Consider the following 19963-nt stretch of genomic DNA (forward strand, 5'->3'; position numbering starts at 1 on the left):
AGGTGTAAAGTGATTGTCAGTATGTGACAACATTATAATATTTCCCAACATTTCTGTGTTTCTGTGCCCGGCTGTGGACAGTTTTGGCAGACGGGTACCACATTTGCTTAATAATTAAAAATACACAGTTTAACCAAACACATTAAAACTTGGAGGATAACTAGCTAAGATAACACAGAAAAGTGTGCTCATTTTAGTTTTTTGTTAAAGTATTATATCTTGCTTTGGTGAGGAGGGGACGCTTTTTAGCAAATTTGCGAAATTGGCCTCTGGAATATCCATTGACGTGTCATGTTTACATCTATGCTGGACAAGATTTATGATGAAATGTTATTACATTTTGTGTGTTTTTCTTCTAATTAGGTCCATTTGCTTCAGTTTACATTATAAAAGTCATATAAAAAAGTCATATGTTAAAAAAAATGCTTGTTGTATGCTAGTAACTGACTCCAGTTTGAACCCCGTTGCTTCCACCTCCGAGTCACCGACATTTTTAAAGCAGTACATAAATATATAGCTGAAAGTAAGAGATTCGAGATGAACTAACTTATTATTCTGATTTTACTGCCCCATATAAGGTTAGCTCCAACAATAAGATCATTAATATCATATTTTTTCTCGACTATCCCATTTCTATTCTATCTACTCTCTACCTTTCATTACTATATATTAAAAAATATTAATTATGTTGATATTTCATGCCATTGGACATTGTTATTATGTTTTATATATATATACATATAATATTAAATCTACATCTGATGAGTGAGAGCAATAATTCAACTCTCTCACGAAACAAGCCTGTCATGTAGAGAAAAACATACACTTTTTAACGATATATATATATATATATATATATATATATATATATATGTGTGTGTGTGTGTGTGTGTGTGTGTGTGTGTGTGTGTGTGTGTGTGTGTGTGATTATGAATATTGTCTGATGTCCATCTTATTTAGGAGAGCACTTATATAGGCTTTGCCTGTTGTGCAATCCTTTTGATTCTTTTTTGATCAATAAAATATCTCAAAACAAAACCGACATTACCACGCCTATGCTAAAAACGCGCGTTGTGAACAGGAAAAAAGATAATGTGAATGATAAACACACGAATGAATGGTTTTTATTGTTTCTATTAGCAGCAATGGATCTTTTATATGCATTTCCATATACAGAACAGCATATACCATAGCCTTTGATATACCAGTCGCGGTACACTGGTTGGAACAGGAAAATCTCAATGAGAGAAAGGATCGGACATAATCTAGTAAGGTGATTTGATCGCGCGACGCAAGCACCTCAGGCGAGCATTCTACCGAATGAGCTAAATCCCGCACTAATTCATGAAAAGAAATGCATGCTTTCTTCGGACGAGCATTGTTCACCTTTCACTTTGGGGATTGGTTGTATTATAAAGTAGGATGGGTAGGCCCAGTCAATTAATGATATTTTATTTTTACCGTTTGGTCACACTTAACAGGTGCGTGATAGCGCCCCCTACCAAGAAACTGTTGTAAAACGTAGTGCGCAATAACCGATAAATTAATCATTTCGAAAAAGCTTCTGTTTAATATCCAAACATGGTAAACACGAGTAAAGCTGGTTTTAGTTATATGTCAAACTACAACACAAAATTATAAAATATACGTATCGGTTTTATCTGCATGCACCGAGCTTGTTCTTCTGGTATCGTTTAGTTTGGCCTTTTTGAGGCTAATAAACAAACATGGCGGACAGTACTAAAATGAACATCGACTGAAGCGAACAGATGACATATACAACATACATGGCACTAATTCACAGGTAACGTCATAAGTACTTGGTACATAACTGACTATAGCTTAAATGTTGGTCTTACACGTGTAGCTGTAGGTACACGCGTTTGCGTGCGCAGTACCCGCGATCGTACTTCAGTAGGTTATTCGATAGGGGATCGTGAATCACTGGCGCTGCGTAACCCCGAAGGCATTCACAATAACGGCAAAAAAATACGTGACTATCACGCCAATGATATCCGCCGTGTGTGTGTATGTGATTACATTACAGTTCGAAAGTTTATTATTAATGCATTGTAAAGATACCAGTAACAATCGCGCTGTAGTGTTCGTTAAAAAAATCTCGATGGATCTACGGGAACGATGGATGATTTTTCGCTTGACTGCGCCTGACCCAGCGGTTGAACGAACGGCGCTCATTATCGTTAGATAGGCGAATCGGATTACCGTGGTGCGGCGCTTTTGTTAAACAGCGAACGGCGGGCGGGCTATTTTTAGCTTCCATATACGAGTTGCTGCTACTGCGCCGACCTTGGCGTTTTGTAGAAGTATCACAGAAGTAAATAATAAAAGTAATTTGGATAACTTAATATGAAATAAATTATACAGGTAGGTTGTATGGGAGGGAAATATAATAATATTATATTAGGAGTCCATTATTAAGTGTTAAGGTCTTGTTTTTGGTGGATTTTTTTTACATGTAAGATAATTAATGTAAGTAATATTTATTGATCCAGCTTCTACTAAAAGTTCTAGTAAAATTTATTGAAGTGCTTTTGATACATGTACATATATGCTTGTCGCAGTATGCCAAAAATGCACGGAGTTACAGAATTCAGTAAATGAAACAGAATTTGTTTTTTTTCGACCATGCAAATTATAATTTTTTATTCATGCATTATATAAATGTTAAATCCTCATTGTCTCCATATTAAAGCCACTTATTCTAATTATTAGGCAATGTGAAATATGTTTGGTTATTACAAGATATTTTTGTTGTTGTTGCTGCTAAATTACTACAGTAACAATCTTTTACTTAAATGATTGAGTTTGGTAAACGTAACATCTCTCGGGTTATCCTAGGGATTTAAAATTTTAAGGGCTCGGGATATCATATTTTATTAAAAATTATTTATCGGTTATCTGCTCTTTGATCATCGGAACCTATTGGAAACTGTTGGGTTTTTTAATTAATCGTGATAATGGTGCCATACGTTACATGATAATGGGTTTACATACAACAGTGTTTTAGTTTCACGATTTTGCTCACGCACTACTGGAAGTAATCATTGCAGTGACATTGGAGAAATGCTGGAATTAATAGTAACTAAAAATTAATTTTATGCGAAATAAAAATAATATATAGTGGAACCTGTCTAAACCGAACCATGAACAAACTTAAATCCTGTCAAAACCGGCCAAGTTTGATGGTTCCAAATTGTTTTTAATTCTAAAAATGCAACCCTCTAAATACCAAATCCTGTCTAAATGAGATAAATATTGCGTCCCCCGTGTGATCCGGTTTAAGGCAGTTTCACTGTACATTATAGATAGATATTTTGGGATTCAGATGTGTGTGCAGACATTTTGTAGCACTAGCACTAGTAGCAGGGAGGTGGAGGTATAGACTATGGCAAGTGAAGTTTCTTGGGGGGGGGGGAGGTGGTAACTCGAGTCACTAGTTAATAATTAATTTTCAGTTGACTAGAAATATTGCTAATCACGATTTTAAAAACAAAATGTTCCCTGTAAGTGTAACATAAAAAATTGAAACAAATTAAATGCTGCAGAAGAAAAATGCTGGTGCAATCTCCATGACATTTCTGATTGCAGTAGTTAAGTGCCAGGGTAGCACTGTACAACTAATTATGAATGCGGTATAGCGTTAATCATTTTGAAATTGTTATGACATGTTGACTTTTATTCGAAAGTTTAATATATATATATACAGGGATGTGAGAGCTACGCGGAAACACGTAAATGCGCTTTTCCATTTCGTCTAAAAAAAACAACAACATGATATTCAATACCACACAAGGTTCATTTGCATGCTTTCACGGTTTCAAGTTTATGATGTGTGCCTTATATTGTAAGTTATAACCAGTTTAGATTTGTTAGCACTGAATGCAATTTTTGGCAGTTCTAGAGGTTGCAAACAACCATTTTCCTTCAGGGGCCCTTGAGCGGTCCCTGGACCCCAGCCTCAGTAGTATAAATTTATGTTAAAGTATATTAAAATTTGGAGGATATAAATATCACATGTAAGTATATATATATATATAGATATAGATATATATATATATATATATATATATATATATATATATATATACTTACATGTGATATTTATATCCTCCAAATTTTAATATACTTTCACATAAATTTATACTTGCTCAGCTCTTTACACCATGTTTTACTTTGGCATTGGAATTTTTATCTTGATGTTTATTATCAATTCATTCACAAAATTTATTTGATGTATTTTTGTGCCAATAATGTTCCAATGATATATTATAATTAAAAAATGGTCAGTTTAACTCTACTTACGTGATGATCGATTGAACAAACCAATAATCGATTACTGTAAATCAGGAAATGTTAGCGAGCGTAAACATTTAGCGAATTTAGCGAGTTTATACAGGATGCTAATATTTCATAATGCTAAATTTAAAAGACATACAATGTCAGACTGTTCCAAAACATGTTTTTGCAGTTGTTTTATCTGTGATTAACTGCAGGCACAACAATGGTTACATATATGTTATTGATCAAACCAAAAGGATAGCAAACAACAATAGTTAGTTAGCATGCACCTTACTGCAGTTTTTGACTAAATTCAAGATGTCTGTAAGCTTCATAATCGTCAAGATTCGGCAAAAACATTATTTCAGCTGATCCTACAACTTATGCTTATTCTTTTTTCAGTTTTTGATATATGATGACCTCACTTAAGTTCTATGTCGCTAATATGTCACTTAACTGGATTTCACTAAATTTTAAGATTGCTAATATTTCATGACTTGCAGTATTTGGAAAAATATTAACTAATTGTTAATCCAGTTTAAAGACTGTCCAGAGTTTATATTAATATGTTGGCTGTTGGGGTTTTCATGTGCACATACCATTGTTCGAAATAAGCACTTGTCTGTTTGTCCCGACAAGTGAAAATGTATTCGGACAAGTAAAATGTGCCTTAGTGGTTGTCCAGTGGACAAGTAGAAATTTTCAGTGCAGTTTTATTTTGAGCAATGAATAAAACAAATAATTTATTTGAATTTAAGTGAAAATATTGGTGGAGAAGTAGATTTCTGGGTGTGTTTGTCCGGTGGACTAGTGAAGTTATTCTGCTTATTTCTATCACTGCATACAAGTACATGTAAATGTAAATGAAAAAAGATAATAAACATTTATCATTGCGAGTGCGAATAATTTTTACATGCTCATATACCACTAGAGTTTCGAGCATGTCCGTCTCGGGGCCTGTCTCTGGATAGCCAGGGGCTTGTCCCGGGACAGAAAAAAATTAAGCGGACAATTTTGAAATTTACATCCAAAAATTAAATAGTGGGCCTTTAAAATTTTGATGCGCATCTCTAATATAATTAGTAAAGAAAATTCTACTCATTAAATTTGGTCGCTAGATTAGATTGGGTGGTCAAAAAGAAATTAGATAAGATGGATTGGGGGGTGGGGGGGTTAGAGTTGAAAATGGGCAGAATTTTGAAAATAGCAAATAGTAAAAAAAAGTTAATAGAATTTAAAAAAAAGAAAAAAAGAAAAAAAGTTACAAGCCAAAAATAAAAAGAATTGACTGCTCGGTCGAATATTTATATAATTTGGAGCATTTTAGGAGGACAGTCCAAAAATAAATAAGAGAAAGAAGAGAGGATCGGACTATTTAATAATATTAAAAAAAGAAAGTAATTTCGACATAAACTTTTGAACGAAAGTCTAAAACTTTAAAGACTGATCTATATGTCCACGTGAGTGGCCTCGTTAAGGCCGTTAGGGTGCACAGCTTGTAGGGACGAGATGGGTTGCATCCCGTCAAGAAAACCCCTAGATTGACAGTCAATAGACGTTGAAGGTGTAGTGCTGTGCTGAAATACAGATCTTGAGAAGCCGGATCCGTCTGAATGAGAGAATCAGACTAGGGTATAGTCCAGTCGTCATTGGTTGGTATAGTGGTGCGGACGGGCCCGACTCTGGAGGATACGAGATGGTATCACAATAAAACAAAGTAAAGTCTAGAAAAGAGTAGTAAGGGCCGACCCTGCTTCCTATTTCTTCTTATAGTGGGGCAGTCAATCTTCCAGTGCTGCTAGGACAGGACAGGCTCGGACATGTAGAGACTAAACGCGAACAACCGTGGTGTTCTGCAGAATGGCCATCATACGAGTCACGAAAAAAGCAAGTCAACATAGTGAGACAGAGAAATGACGTGGAGGCAAGAAATCTCGCTAAAAAAGAATCCAACCTGGTGGTGCAGACTGTTGAAATGAGAAGTGTTCCAGCGTGCAATCAGTTCCAATGGCCGCATACATCCCAGTAGAAAACTTCATTTCGCCGATAAAAACAACAAAAATGAAGGATCTCCAAGTCAAATGTAAAATTAGCGATGACAACAGGTGTATGGCAGGGTTGAAACTTAGCAGTCAGCCGGTTGCCCATGGTGATCTTTATTGGCTGAGGGCGACTAAGAATCTTACAAAGATAGTACATTGGGCGACCATCGATTTTAGGGTCTGGCGAGTATGGTGCCAGTTAGAAAAAGAAACGCACTGAAACTGAATCAAATGTGACAAAATACACTGCATCTGTGCTGGCGCGAACTACAGATGTGGCACAAAAAGACATAGAACATGAAATAAGAACTGATCAGAACCAATCAGATCTAAAGTCATGACACCAAGACTTACATGATGACATAACCGTTCAAATAAATACTCATTTCTGCTGTGTAATATGATACATCGTATATTTTTGTAAAATATTTGGTATGATTTTTTCACAGATTTATTTTTCAAATTTATTATATTAGTAGCCTACTACTGTAGCATTTACAATATCCAAATTAAACGCACACATGTTCGTGCACCAACACCCACACTCGCCCATACCCACACATTACATTTTACTGATCAGGCAGAAAATATTAATTTTGAAACTATTGTCGATTTGTATCAAAATGGAACTGATGAATTGGCATGTAGCTTCATAAATGAATAAACATAAAATTCATATAAAAAAACATATCAGTTTATTCAGTTTTAAACCCATACTATCTCAAATAACATTTTTTTTTTGGGGGGGGGGGGGGGGGGGGGGGAGTTCAGTAAAAACATTTTTATTTATTTATTTTTTAAAAATTACCATGAAACTGCGTAGGTTAAATCTTCTTGTTTTACATGTTTTAAGGCAATTGTTGGAAATCCAAGTTAATCTGAACAACAAAACCGAAATACATGATCAGGGCAGTATCTCTGCACAATGCAGAGTTGAATGAGCGTTTGGCAAAATAGTGGATTATTCCATGAATCTCTATCAAGTGCTTCGTCTATAGGAGGACAGCCACTGCCGAGGAATTCCTTCACTTGAAATTTCACCCCTCTTGCATTGCCACAAAGTTTATTCCTCCCCTCTTGCATCCCCACAAAGAGGACTGCCACTCCCAGACTAGTTTACTAAAGCATGTGCAATTCTGTTTGTACTGCATTATATTTTACTTCAGAGACAATGCAAGTCAATTAAAAATGAAATTTAATCTATCTATATAATTTAATTATAATTTTGTAAAGAATTTTTTTTATTTATGATGAATTTCTTTTTCAAATTTTGTTATTTCAGTTAGTAGGCTATGGGCTAAAAACTTAATAACATGTTTTAGATGAATTTTAACTATTCATTTGTTTATTATTGGTTTCCTTTTGACGCAACTGTATACAGTCAGCACATGGTTGTTAGTTAACAAAGAACATTCTAGTTTTAAATTTAGCTGCACAGGTATAATTTCAATGTGATAATTGGAGGGCTAGTTCAATATGAGAAGGGCCAGTAAGATTTATTTTCAAGTGGCCCTGCTTGCGACCATGGTTTTCATGTTAATTGTCAACCCTGGTATGGTCCTTATAATTCAAATCCTTCTTTTGTTCATATAATTATAACCGAATGTGTCGAAAATTTATTGGTTGGTGCAAACCGATTAGAATCAATGGTCGATGATGAAATTTCAACTGATTCCCAAAACTAATTATAATTTTTAACTTTATGGTTCCAAGTGAATGCTGGTCAACTCGCCCCTACCAACTCACCCCAGTGGTTGGTCAGTGTACCGTAACAGGTGCCACCCCCCCCCCCCCACCACCCCCCCCCACTTTATAGCAGCAGAGATGGGTTTAAAAAAATATATTTATACATATATATATATGTGTTTGTGTGTGTGTGTTTGTGTGTGTTCAGGGCTAGCTCTGGGTCAGAAGATAATTTCGCCAAATGATCTATTAAACTTTAAAAACAACACAAACCCAGTTATTTTCTAACAAAATATCAATTATTACATGAAATTATTTCGCCAAATGATCTATTAAACTTTAAAAACAACACAAACCCAGTTATTTTCTAACAAAATATCAATTATTTTATGAAATTATTTCACCAAATGATCTATTAAACTTTAAAAACAACACAAACCCAGTTATTTTCTAACAAAATATCAATTATTACATGAAATTATTTTGCCAAATTATCTATAAAACTTTAAAAACAACACAAACCCAGTTATTTTCTAACAAAATATCAATTATTTTATGAAATTATTTCGCCAAATGATCTATTAAACTTTAAAAACAACACAAACCCGGTTATTTTCTAACAAAATATCAATTATTACATGAAATTATTTCGCCAAATGATCTATTAAACTTTAAAAACAACACAAACCCAGTTATTTTCTAACAAAATATCAATTATTTTATGAAATTATTTCGCCAAATTATCTATAAAACTTTAAAAACAACACAAACCCAGTTATTTTCTAACAAAATATCAATTATTACATGAAATTATTTCGCCAAATGATCTATAAAACTTTAAAAACAACACAAACCCAGTTATTTTCTAACAAAATATCAATTATTACATGAAATTATTTCGCCAAATTATCTATAAAACTTTAAAAACAACACAAACCCAGTTATTTTCTAGCAAAATATCAATTATTTCATGAAATTATTTCGCCAAATTATCTATAAAACTTTAAAAACAACACAAACCCAGTTATTTTCTAGCAAAATATCAATTATTTTATGAAATTATTTCGCCAAATTATCTATAAAACTTTAAAAACAACACAAACCCAGTTATTTTCTAGCAAAATATCAATTATTTTATGAAATTATTTCGCCAAATGAAAATAAAGTTCGCCAGTTGTTTTTGAAATTCGCAGATTTGGTGAGTGACAGAGGTAGCCCTCTCTGTATGTGCCTCCCTCCCTCTTTTTGGCACCTTCCTATGCCTGTTTAGTTTACTCTCTTACAATTTACCAACTCATCTCAATGATTGGTTAACTTTCCCCAAACCCACTTTATTGTGTTCATAAACTACATGTACACAAATTATGACTAAATGACATGCCAATTTAACTTTTAAGGTTACAATCCCAAAATGTTTGCAAAATAGTTTTTTTTAAAATGGTATGTTGTTCACCAAATCACCAAATGCAAATTAAGGTTGAATTTGGTGATTATATAATTTATTATTAACTCGCCATAAAGCTAATTTGAAAAATGCTTGCGTTTTGTAAATCTAGCACCATTTTTGGATGTTGGGCTAATTGAAACTTTAATTCGGCTATAGACTTGAAGTTTTTATGACCAAATTCGCCTAACAGCTAATAATTTCAGGGTCCAGGTTGAACCCTGGGATAAATATTTGTATGTTCGTTCATTTCATTTTATTTTTATGCAAGCTATGTACATGTACACTACACATGTATATATCTAATTAAAGAAAATATGTCTCAGTTTGCAACTATTTTAACATAATTCTGGCTTATAGGGAGGTTTAGATTTCTTATAGGTACTTTTATTTCAGGGCTGGCCCTGTCATTCACCAAATTCAACAATTGCACAATTTCAAAAATAATAAATGAATCACTGAATTTTATTTTAATGTGTAAAGAATTTTATGTAGTGATTGATGTTTCGTAAGTTACTGCACATGTTTTTCAATTTTTGTATTTGATAGATAATTTGGTGAAATTTTCTGCTTATCCAGAGATTGCTCATTTTATGTTTACATGTGGGTACGTTAACATGACTTGAACTTAGGAATTTGTCTCCCACAGCAATTTAAAACCAAAATTGCCATGGGTGAAACGGCCCATGGGTGAAACGGCCCATGGGTGAAACGGCCCATGGGTGAAACGGCCCATGGCAATTGAAATAAAAGAAACCTTTGCAGCAAATAAATAACTTGGAAAGGTTATTTTTGCTGTATGTATATTTTAAATGGACTAATGTTATATACTGGCAGCTAATGTTCACCAGGTGTATACATTTTGCCATCATTGAGGGGCTTTACTGACAACACTTTTGTGCCTTCGGTGATGCTCCCGACCTACGGCAATTTATATCTCAATGACAACAGTTGCCATCTGTGCCATCATTAAGTTTGAGCACCGTGCACAGCATTAACATAATCTTGTACTATATATACATGTATGCAGTGAACAGGGCACATTATTGTACGTGAATTGTCGTTCTCTTTGTGTGTCAGTTACGCAACTTTAGATTCAAGCAAACAGCCAATCGGTTAGGCGGTGAACTTTTATATTATAAAATTAAAAGCTGAAATTTCAGGGTCACCATAATTTTATTTGTTATGCAAATATATTTTGTGTAAACAGTTACCTTGGTGAAAACCATGTAACCCGAGTTCCAGTTACCTATAATTTTGAAATATTGTCCACTGAGCGAATATATATTTAATGAAAGCCACTATGCTACTCAAAATTGAGTATTTTTTGTATTTCCTCATAATAATTTAAATCATATAAGAAAACTTATGTGAATACACAGGGTGAGCAAAACATTTCGCCAAATTATGTAAACCCAGTTATTTTCCAATAAAACATCAATTATTACTTTAAATTTTTTCGCCAAATTTGGCGAGTGGCATAGCTAGGCCTGATACAAAATGCAGGGTCCGAACTTAAGAATTTGTTGCTATGGCATTATTTTAAAAACATTTTCATGAGTAAAACGGGGGTGGGGGGGCTTTAGTTGACTAACCACTGGGGCAAGTTGGTAGAAGCCGGCCTCTGAGAATGGATCAATTTGCGTAAATTCAGGTAACTCATTTCCTTTTTCAGAAACCCATTATGTCCATGTAAATGAATTAAGTATTAAAATTAATATGTGAATGAAAAATAGGTTATATTATATACAAAAGTAGATTTGCGAGAGCGATTCCCAAATGAAACAATTGTTCTCACAAAGTTTCAGAGGTATGAGGAGGCGAGTTGGTTTGGGACGAGTTGACCTGCTCCCACAAGGAATTGTGAACTGGCAGTACCGTGACCTGACATGTGTACAATGTAGTGGAGTGGGAACATGAACATGACAGCTACATGTACACCACATAGAAGCAGACACAGTGGACTTTTATATTAATCACTGAACCATTTGACACAGGCTTACATTGTCTAAAAGTTTTAGCATGCATTTATTGGACTTGTTTTGCCTCATCTCCCCAAAACAACTGTGAAAATAGGGTGGATGCAGGATTTTTCCAGGGAGGGAGTGCAATGTTTAAAAAGGGACCAGTCTAGTTTTCAGGAATGGGTGTAACTTTTTTATTATTATTAAAAGGGCACTTATAAAAAGAGTATAATATTAAAAAATTCAGTGACATGCTTTGTAGCTTGTATATGGCAATACTCCTCCAAAACACCAAGCAATGTTTCATGACACCCACTAAACACAAATAAAATTGTGTTCATGAATACTTTTCAAGGCACACCAGAATTTGGAATCCCTAGTATCCACATCTGTCAGAAGCAATATAATGTAAATCATAAAAATATTAGCTAACTTAAAATTTAGCGAAATCCAAATAAGTGACATATTTATAATTAGCAACATAAAACTTTAGTGAGGTCATCATATCAGAAACTAAAAAAAGAATAGCAAAAGTAGGATCAGCTCAAATAATATTTTTGACCACTTTTGACATTATACAGCTTACAGACAACTTACATTTAGTAGAAAATTGCAGCATTGTGCATTCTAACCAACTTTTGTTTGTTATCCTTTTGGTCTTTAGAATCAATATCATGTACATAACCATTGTTGTGTGTTCAGTTAATGACGAAAAAAACAATATCAGAAAAGTGTATGGAACCATTGTTGTGTGTTCAGTTAATCACGAAAAAAACAATATCAGAAAAGGGTACGGAACCATTGTTGCATGTTCAGTTAATCACGAAAAAAACAATACCACAAAATTGTACAGAACCATTGTTGCGTGTTCAGTTAATCACGAAAACCCCCACAATATCCTGAAATTGTACGGCTCTTTAAATTTAGCGTCATGAAATATTAGGGATTGTATGGTCTCGCTAAATTCGTAAACTTTTATGCTCGCTAACATTTCATGATTTACAGTATACAAATTTTGGTGTGATTTTGACCGTGATACCACTTTAAAAAAAACGTGTTTCCCATACTTAAGGTTCAAGTATGCTGTCCTGGACATAAACCTCAGCTATAAGAAAGAAAGAAATGTTTTATTTAACAATGCACTCAACACATTTTATTTACGGTTATATGGCATCAGACATATGGTTAAGGACCACACAGATTTTGAAAGGAAACCCGCTGTCACCACTACATGTGCTACTCTTTCCATTTAGCAGCAAGGGATCTTTTATTTGTGCTTCCCACAGGCAGGATAGCACAAACCATGGCCTTTGTTGAACCAGTTGTGGATCACTGGGTTCGGTGCAAGTGGTTTGCACCTACCCATTGAGCCTTGCGGAGCACTCACTCAGGGTTTGGAGTCGGTATCTGGATTAAAAATCCCATGTCTCGACTGGGATCTGAACCCAGTACCTACCAGCCTGTAGACCGATGGCCTAACCACAATGCCACCGAGGCCAGTTAAACCTCAGCTATATGCACAATGTGTTAACAGTTGCAATTATTGGTGCTTAATTGAGAGAGAGAACTCGAAATGCTCTCTTGCTGGGAGTTGGTATCAGGATGCGAACCCAGTATCTAGCAGCATTATTTCAATTGTCTTAAGGGGTGGGATTTAGCTCAGTTGGTTGAGCGCTCGCTTGAGGTATGTGTGTCGCAGGATCGAACCACCTCGGTGGATCCGTTCAACTCATTGGGTTTTTTCTCATTCCAACCAGTGCACCACAACTGGTCAAAGGCCGTGGTATGTGCTTTCCTGAATGTCGGAAAATGCATATAAAAGATCCCTTGCTGCATTAAGAAAATGTTGCGGGTTTCCTCTATTGACTACGAGTCAGAATTACTAAATGTTTGACATCCAATAGTCAATGATTCAGTCCTTGGTTTTTGGAAAATCGCACACCTCAATATGCTAAGGCGAGTGAAAAATCACTCCAAAATAAATAAAATAGGCAATGTAGCTCCAATTGGATTTTGACTGGTACATCTACAAAATTGTCTATTAAACCAGTATTTCCCGATTTGTTCAACAAAGAGAAATACCAGTTTAATGACTGCATGGAAGCCACTAGCTGCCATGTTTTTAATTATTATTGTTTTAATAAAAGGATCTTCCTATCAGCTAAATGAGCTATGGAAACTGTTGATTTTTGTAAACAGTGGAAATAAATATACTACTAATATTTTACGTGTGCCGTTTGTTGAGTATAATGTGCGCAGTTTTTTACAGTCAGATTGAAATTATGTGCGCTGTACGAGCGCGATCGCACCCGCACACATTAAAAAGCAAGGTCTGATGATTAATATATCAATGTGCTCTAGTGGTGTTATTAAACAAAACAAACTTTACTTTACTCAGTTAACTTAAACCACACTACCACAGAGGCCTGCCTGACAGAGTGAACTCCTCTCACTAGGTACTCCAGGTGGCGTGGTTACCATTAGCCAGCTACGACCAGTTACATAACCAGTGGTCTCACTGAACAAAGACTTGTGATCACCAGCCCATCAACATGATGTCCACTCTCACTGTAGTGCTCCACAGGTCTAGACCGTGTACATGTTGGCCAGTGTTCTTGTATGTTTAGCGGCTCCTTGCTGTGGTAAAACTTAGAATAGGATACACGTGTTTAATTAAATCATTTGCATAGTATTCGCTCTGTGCTCTGTTTACATCTGTACATTGGTTTCAATACCATTGCTTTAAGTTTAACATATTAATACATGTAATCAGAAGATTGAAGCTGGTACCAGTGTAAAAGTGCCGTAACCAAAATGGCCGGCTTGTTTATACACACCAGAAAATATGGTAAGTATAATCTTTAAATAGTTTTATGCCTTCGAAAATGTTCATGCATAGTTTCTCAAAGCGACAAGACTTCTGAATGTTCCAGCATTCATTTCATTCAGGCTTAGGGTTAGGGTTAGTGATAGTACATGTATTAGCATACATGCTGGAACGTTCAGAAATCTTTCCTAAATTTATAAATAAAATGTAAACACTGTCAATCAGGAAATGTTAGCAAAGGTAAAAGTTAATGAATTTAGCGAGGCCGTACAAGACGCTAACACACTGTATTACATGATGCTAAATTTAGAGACGTATACCACAGATTGTTCCAAAAAGCATTTGTGCAGTTTTACCTGTGATTAATTGAAGGCACAACAATGATTAAAACAAAAGAATAACAAACAATACTTGTTAGTTAGCATGCACATTACTGCAGTTTTCGACTAAATTCAAGATGTCTGTAAGCTGCATAATTGTCAAGAACCGTCAAAATTTTTCTACAAATTAAGTTTATTCGTTTTTTAGTTTCTCATATGATCTCGCAAAAGTTCTGTGTCGCTAATATGTCAGTTATTTGGATTTCTCTAAATTTAAAAATTGCTAATAATATTTTTGTGATTTACAGTGTATACATACTGGAATGTTAACAATTATAAATAGCTATATTTCAGATGTGTCTACCTTGAGCACAACCTCTGACCTCACCAGTGAAATTATTTTGGTGTACTTGGCCAGATATCTAATTCGTAAACCACTTTAATGTGCCCATATTCAAGTACGGTTCAGGCAAGAAGCATGCAACACTCGGGAAGAGTGATGTGTTTGGGTGTGCTTAACAGTTGGTGTTTCAGAGTTGTATCATCGTAAACTTGAACAAGTTGTTTGCATTTGGGTATAGGGCCATGCACTTGTAAGGACATCTAGGTCATTAATGTATGTCACTTACAAATTCAGGTTTTTTTTGGTGGGAGGGGTTTGTTGGAGATGGGGGGGGGGGGGGGGAGTAAGGTGTTACCAATAATAAAACAAATAAATCTTAATAAAAAATAATATAAAAAACCTAAATTATTTGGCTACACCATTTAAATTTTATTATTTTAACGACTCAATTGGTTGAAATATTTTATATATATACAGTGAAACTCTGCTATTGCAACCATCGACAGGACTGCTTAAAATTGGTCTTAATAGTGGGGTGGTCCTAATACTGAAGTACTAGCATTACCAACATTAACCCTGACACTGCTATATGATCTGGGACAATAAATATTTATTTTAAAAAAACAAAAAAAACAAACAACAAAAACATTACCAACAACAGCAAAAACATTACCAACATTCAAAATGATTAGTTTTTGGTAAATATTGTGAAGTTTATGTCCCTCCTTTCCAGTTGTCAGCAATGTCTAAACTGATAAAATTAATGCACAGTGACAATGTGCTGGCGTCTATATTGAACAGCAAGAATAATCAAGTGTCAAGACTGCTTCAGTTATTTGTGAGCTTGGGCCTGGTCTTTTTCTAAATTATAACACAATAGAGATTAACAACCGTGTGGACAACTATCACCTTCCAAATGTTTTCAGATGTCCATTGCCTCAAAGGTAATACAAATGCCTGACTTCTGGCTCACGTGACTGATTGCAACCAGGGCTTCTAGGATTTGAAAAAAATCCACTATCCATGGGATCAGTGATCTTTAAAATTTACTAGCCACGATTAAAAATTAACTTGCTCTACTTTACATTAAGTTAATTATATAATTTTACTAAATAATAGTTATAATCAGATATGTTGCCTAAAGAGGGAGATAGAGATGAAAAACACTAACATTGGGGGTTGGGGTTGGGGTCAGGATATTCATATTTACAAATAGACTTTAACTGCAACATTTTACTTTTTTTTTCTTTTTTTCACTAGCTGTCGGGCATGGTAATAGTAGTTATTCACTTGCCCAACTTTGAGTATCACTAGCCATGGGTGTTGGGGCTACCATAATCTAGAAGCCCTGGTGACTAATCGTTGCATTTGTTGACATTTTGTGTGAAAAATAAAGTACTATTATCCTGTTCAATTATTTAGACCCAAAGTTTTTTGCAAATGTTACGTTTATTTCCTATTCGATATTTGTTTTCTTTGTATTTACATGAAAACAAACCCAAACCCTGACAGGTTTTATATACAAATCATCATATAAAATGCACGAAGTTGACTTAATTCCACTTTTTAAAAATCTCTGTGTGTTCGGAATGCACGTTATTTCTCCTGGTTTCTCTACCAATATAAATGTGTCACCAGAGTACCCATGCTAAACAAAAGTCCCCTTTCTAATAAAGAACAATGACTTCATTTATCAGACAGCACCTTCTCCCATGGATACAATAACATCACTAGTTGTCTAAAACAAACTGTTCATCCATCCTGTTGCATAAATTTCGCTTAATTAGAATTGAATCATACCTGTTAACATATCATTAATATCTATGGTTTTCCATCAAACTGACGAGTGTATCATGTGCCTTACTGGTACTAAAAATAATCTCCATCCACTTTTAGAGGCCTAGTTTCCTGAGATTACAAAGAATGCTGCATACTACCTGAAAATCCCAAGCTAGGCCCCTGAGTTTTGAAACAATCGATTGTTTTCAATGGCTTATTTAAAATGTTTACTTTATTTTTATCATTAAATCAGTTTCAGTGCCATTTTTCCTGTAAATTCAAAGGTGAAGTCATTCAGGTATTTGTTGTGTTTTTCTGAGTTGACTTTTGAATGTTATTTCAACTCGTAAGCTCACTGAACCAGAAATTATGAGCACACTCAAACAACTATACATGCATGTGTGTAGTCCCCTGAAGTCTCTTGTTTACGCCATCAAGGTACGTACATGTATGTTATGAGGAAGATACACACAGTTGAGTCATCGTTTAGTTGGGGAAATATACATGTAGTGCAGTACAGTTTATGTACATGTTCCCTTTTGATATTAGTGTTTAACAGAACTTTGTAACTTGCAATGTTACTGTCAGCACAGTATGTTAGCGTAATAGTCATTGTGTTAACGTAACACAGTCAGTGTGTTGGCGTAACAGTCAGTGTCTTGGTGTAACACAGTGTGTTGGCGTAACACAGTCAGTGTGTTGGCGTAAAACAGTCAGTGTGTTGGCGTAACACAGTCGGTGTGTTGGCGTAACACAGTCGGTGTGTTGGCGTAACACAGTAGGTGTGTTGGCGTAACACAGTCGGTGTGTTGGCGTAAAACAGTCGGTGTGTTGGCGTAACACAGTCGGTGTGTTGGCGTAACACAGTTGGTGTGTTAGCGTAACATTACATGTACTGTAGAGTACTGAAATATTTTTTTTACATAGATGAACTTGTCAAAAATAACAACAAGTTCAAGTTGAAGTTTGTTTTGTTTAATGACACTGTTAGAGCACATTGATTTATTAATCAATGGCTGTTGGATGTCAAACATTTGGTAATTTTGACATAGTCTTAGAGAGAAAACCTGCTACATTTTTTCATTAGTAGCAAGGGATCTTTTTATGTGCACCATCCCACAGACATGATCGCACATACCACAGCCTTTGTTATACCAGTCATGGTGCTCTGGCTGAAATGGGAAATAACCCAATGGGCTCACTGACGGAGATTGATTCCAAACCCGACCGTGCATCAAACAAGAGCTTTGCCACTGGGCTATCTTCCGCCCCATTTTCCCTTTTGATATTAGTTTTTGATAGAACTTTATAACTTGCAATGTTGATATATATATTTTTTTATGGATTATGCAAAAACAAATTCAAGTAACCCATTCGTTTTTAGGTAACCCATTCATTTTTAGGTAACCCATTAGTTTTTAGGTAACCCATTCGTTTTTAGGTAACCCATTATGAATGAAAAATGGGTTACGCTAAACTTTACTTACAAGAACGACGCACGAACGAAACCATCGCTCTCGCAAGTATCAGAGGCCTGTAACTTATTGAAAACCCACAAAAAACATGTTTGTTAATCATACAATAGTTTAGTTTGTACGACTGCCACGGTGCATTTTCAGTGCTGTTCAGTATTTGCATATTAATGAGGTCTAGCTCTGGCACTCACCAAATTTGCCAATTGCGAATTTTAAGAACAATTGGCAAATTTTATTTTAAGAATAATTGGCAAAATAAATTCATGTAATAATTGATATTTTGTTCGAAATTAACTAAGATTCTACATTTTTTGTATAGTTTATTAGATAATTTGACGACATTTTTCTGCTCAGCCAATGCTAGCCCTGTTATAGTGACTAAAACTACATGCAAGTCAAACAGACTGCCATACATGTGATTGTTTGGTACAGGCATTAGTGTGCGTTTCTTGGGTTGATTTCTGTTTGAACATCACAGGAGACCACCAACGCGTGTAACCCGATGAGTAAGGGGAAACGAGTTTACAAGCCTGTGGTGTAATAAAGCAGCTGATAACATTCTCAGTAAATATTCAAGTAAAGGAAAGGAATGTTTGTTTGAAGACACTCCAACACATTTAAACTGTTCGCTGCAGGTGTCTAACATATACACATTGTACACATGTACATACATGTGTATCAAAGATATGGAATATTTATTTTACAAAACTTCAGCACATTTTAAGCTAAAGCTATTTGGTGTCTGACATATATATACATGTATATGATTATATCGGAACTTGGTAGGGAGAGGGAGCGAGAAAGCAACGGGGAAGGGAGGGGAGAGAGAAAGGGACGCATGAGGTGAGAGAGGATGATGGATAGACAGGAGAGAGAGAAAGGGACTCAAGAGGGGAGAGAAAGGGCCACAGGAGGGGAGAGGAGGGTGGAGAGACAGGAGAGAGAGAAAGGAATGCAGGAAGGGAGAGAAAGGGACACAGGAGGGGAGAGAGAAAGGGACGCAGGAGGGGAGAGAGAAAGGGACGCAGAAGAGGAGAAAGGGAGGGACACAGGAGGAGAGAGAAAGGGACACAGGAGGGGAGAGAGGGTGGAGAGATGGGAGAGAGAAAGGGACACAGGAGGGAGAGAGAAGGGGACACAGGAGGGGAGAGAGAAAAGGACACAGGAGGGGAGAGAGAAAAAGACACAGGAGGGGAGAGAGGAGGGTGGAGAGACGGGATAGAGGAAGGGACACAGGAGGGGAGAGGAGGGTGCAGAGACGAGAGCTGCCACCACATACATGTAGGCTATATGTTCCAAGAACTTTTGTTTCAAAGAATCTTGTGTCTGCTCTTTCCTAAAAGTTAGGACAGTGTGTACCATGTCGTACCACAGACAAACATTAACATAAATAGAAGAACACAAAAAAAGTAAAGTTTGTTTTATTTAACGACACCACTAGAGCACGTTGATTTTTTATCTTATCATCGGCTATTAGATGTCAAACATATGGTCATTCTGACACTCTTTGTTTTTAGAGGAAACCTGCTGTCGCCACATAGGCTACTCTTTTATGACAGGCAGCAAAGGATCTTTTATTTGCGCTTCCCACAGGCAGGATAGCATAAACCATGGCCTTTGTTGAACCAGTTATGGATCACTGGTCAGTGCAAGTGGTTTACACCTACCCATTGAGCCTTGCGGAGCACTCACTCAGGGTTTGGAGTCGGTATCTGGATTAAAAATCCCATGCCTCGACTGGGATCCGAACCCAGTACCTACCAGCCTGGTATGCATTTTCAACA

The 19963-nt window shown here is 35.7% G+C and overlaps 1 protein-coding gene across 1 annotated transcript in view; it reads left to right on the plus strand.

Moving 5' to 3' along the window:
- Nucleotides 1–1727: 1727 nt before the first annotated feature.
- The window catches only part of LOC121382053 (ras guanine nucleotide exchange factor K-like), a 29485-nt gene continuing 11249 nt past the window's right edge, over nucleotides 1728–19963 (plus strand). Inside the window, exon 1 of the mRNA XM_041511530.1 lies at nucleotides 1728–1804. The gene's annotated coding sequence lies outside the window, so the exon portion shown is untranslated. The remainder of the gene's footprint in view (nucleotides 1805–19963) is intronic.

The sequence above is a fragment of the Gigantopelta aegis genome, chromosome 9 (assembly GCF_016097555.1).
Source record: "Gigantopelta aegis isolate Gae_Host chromosome 9, Gae_host_genome, whole genome shotgun sequence".
Taxonomy (NCBI): Eukaryota; Metazoa; Mollusca; class Gastropoda; order Neomphalida; family Peltospiridae; genus Gigantopelta; species Gigantopelta aegis.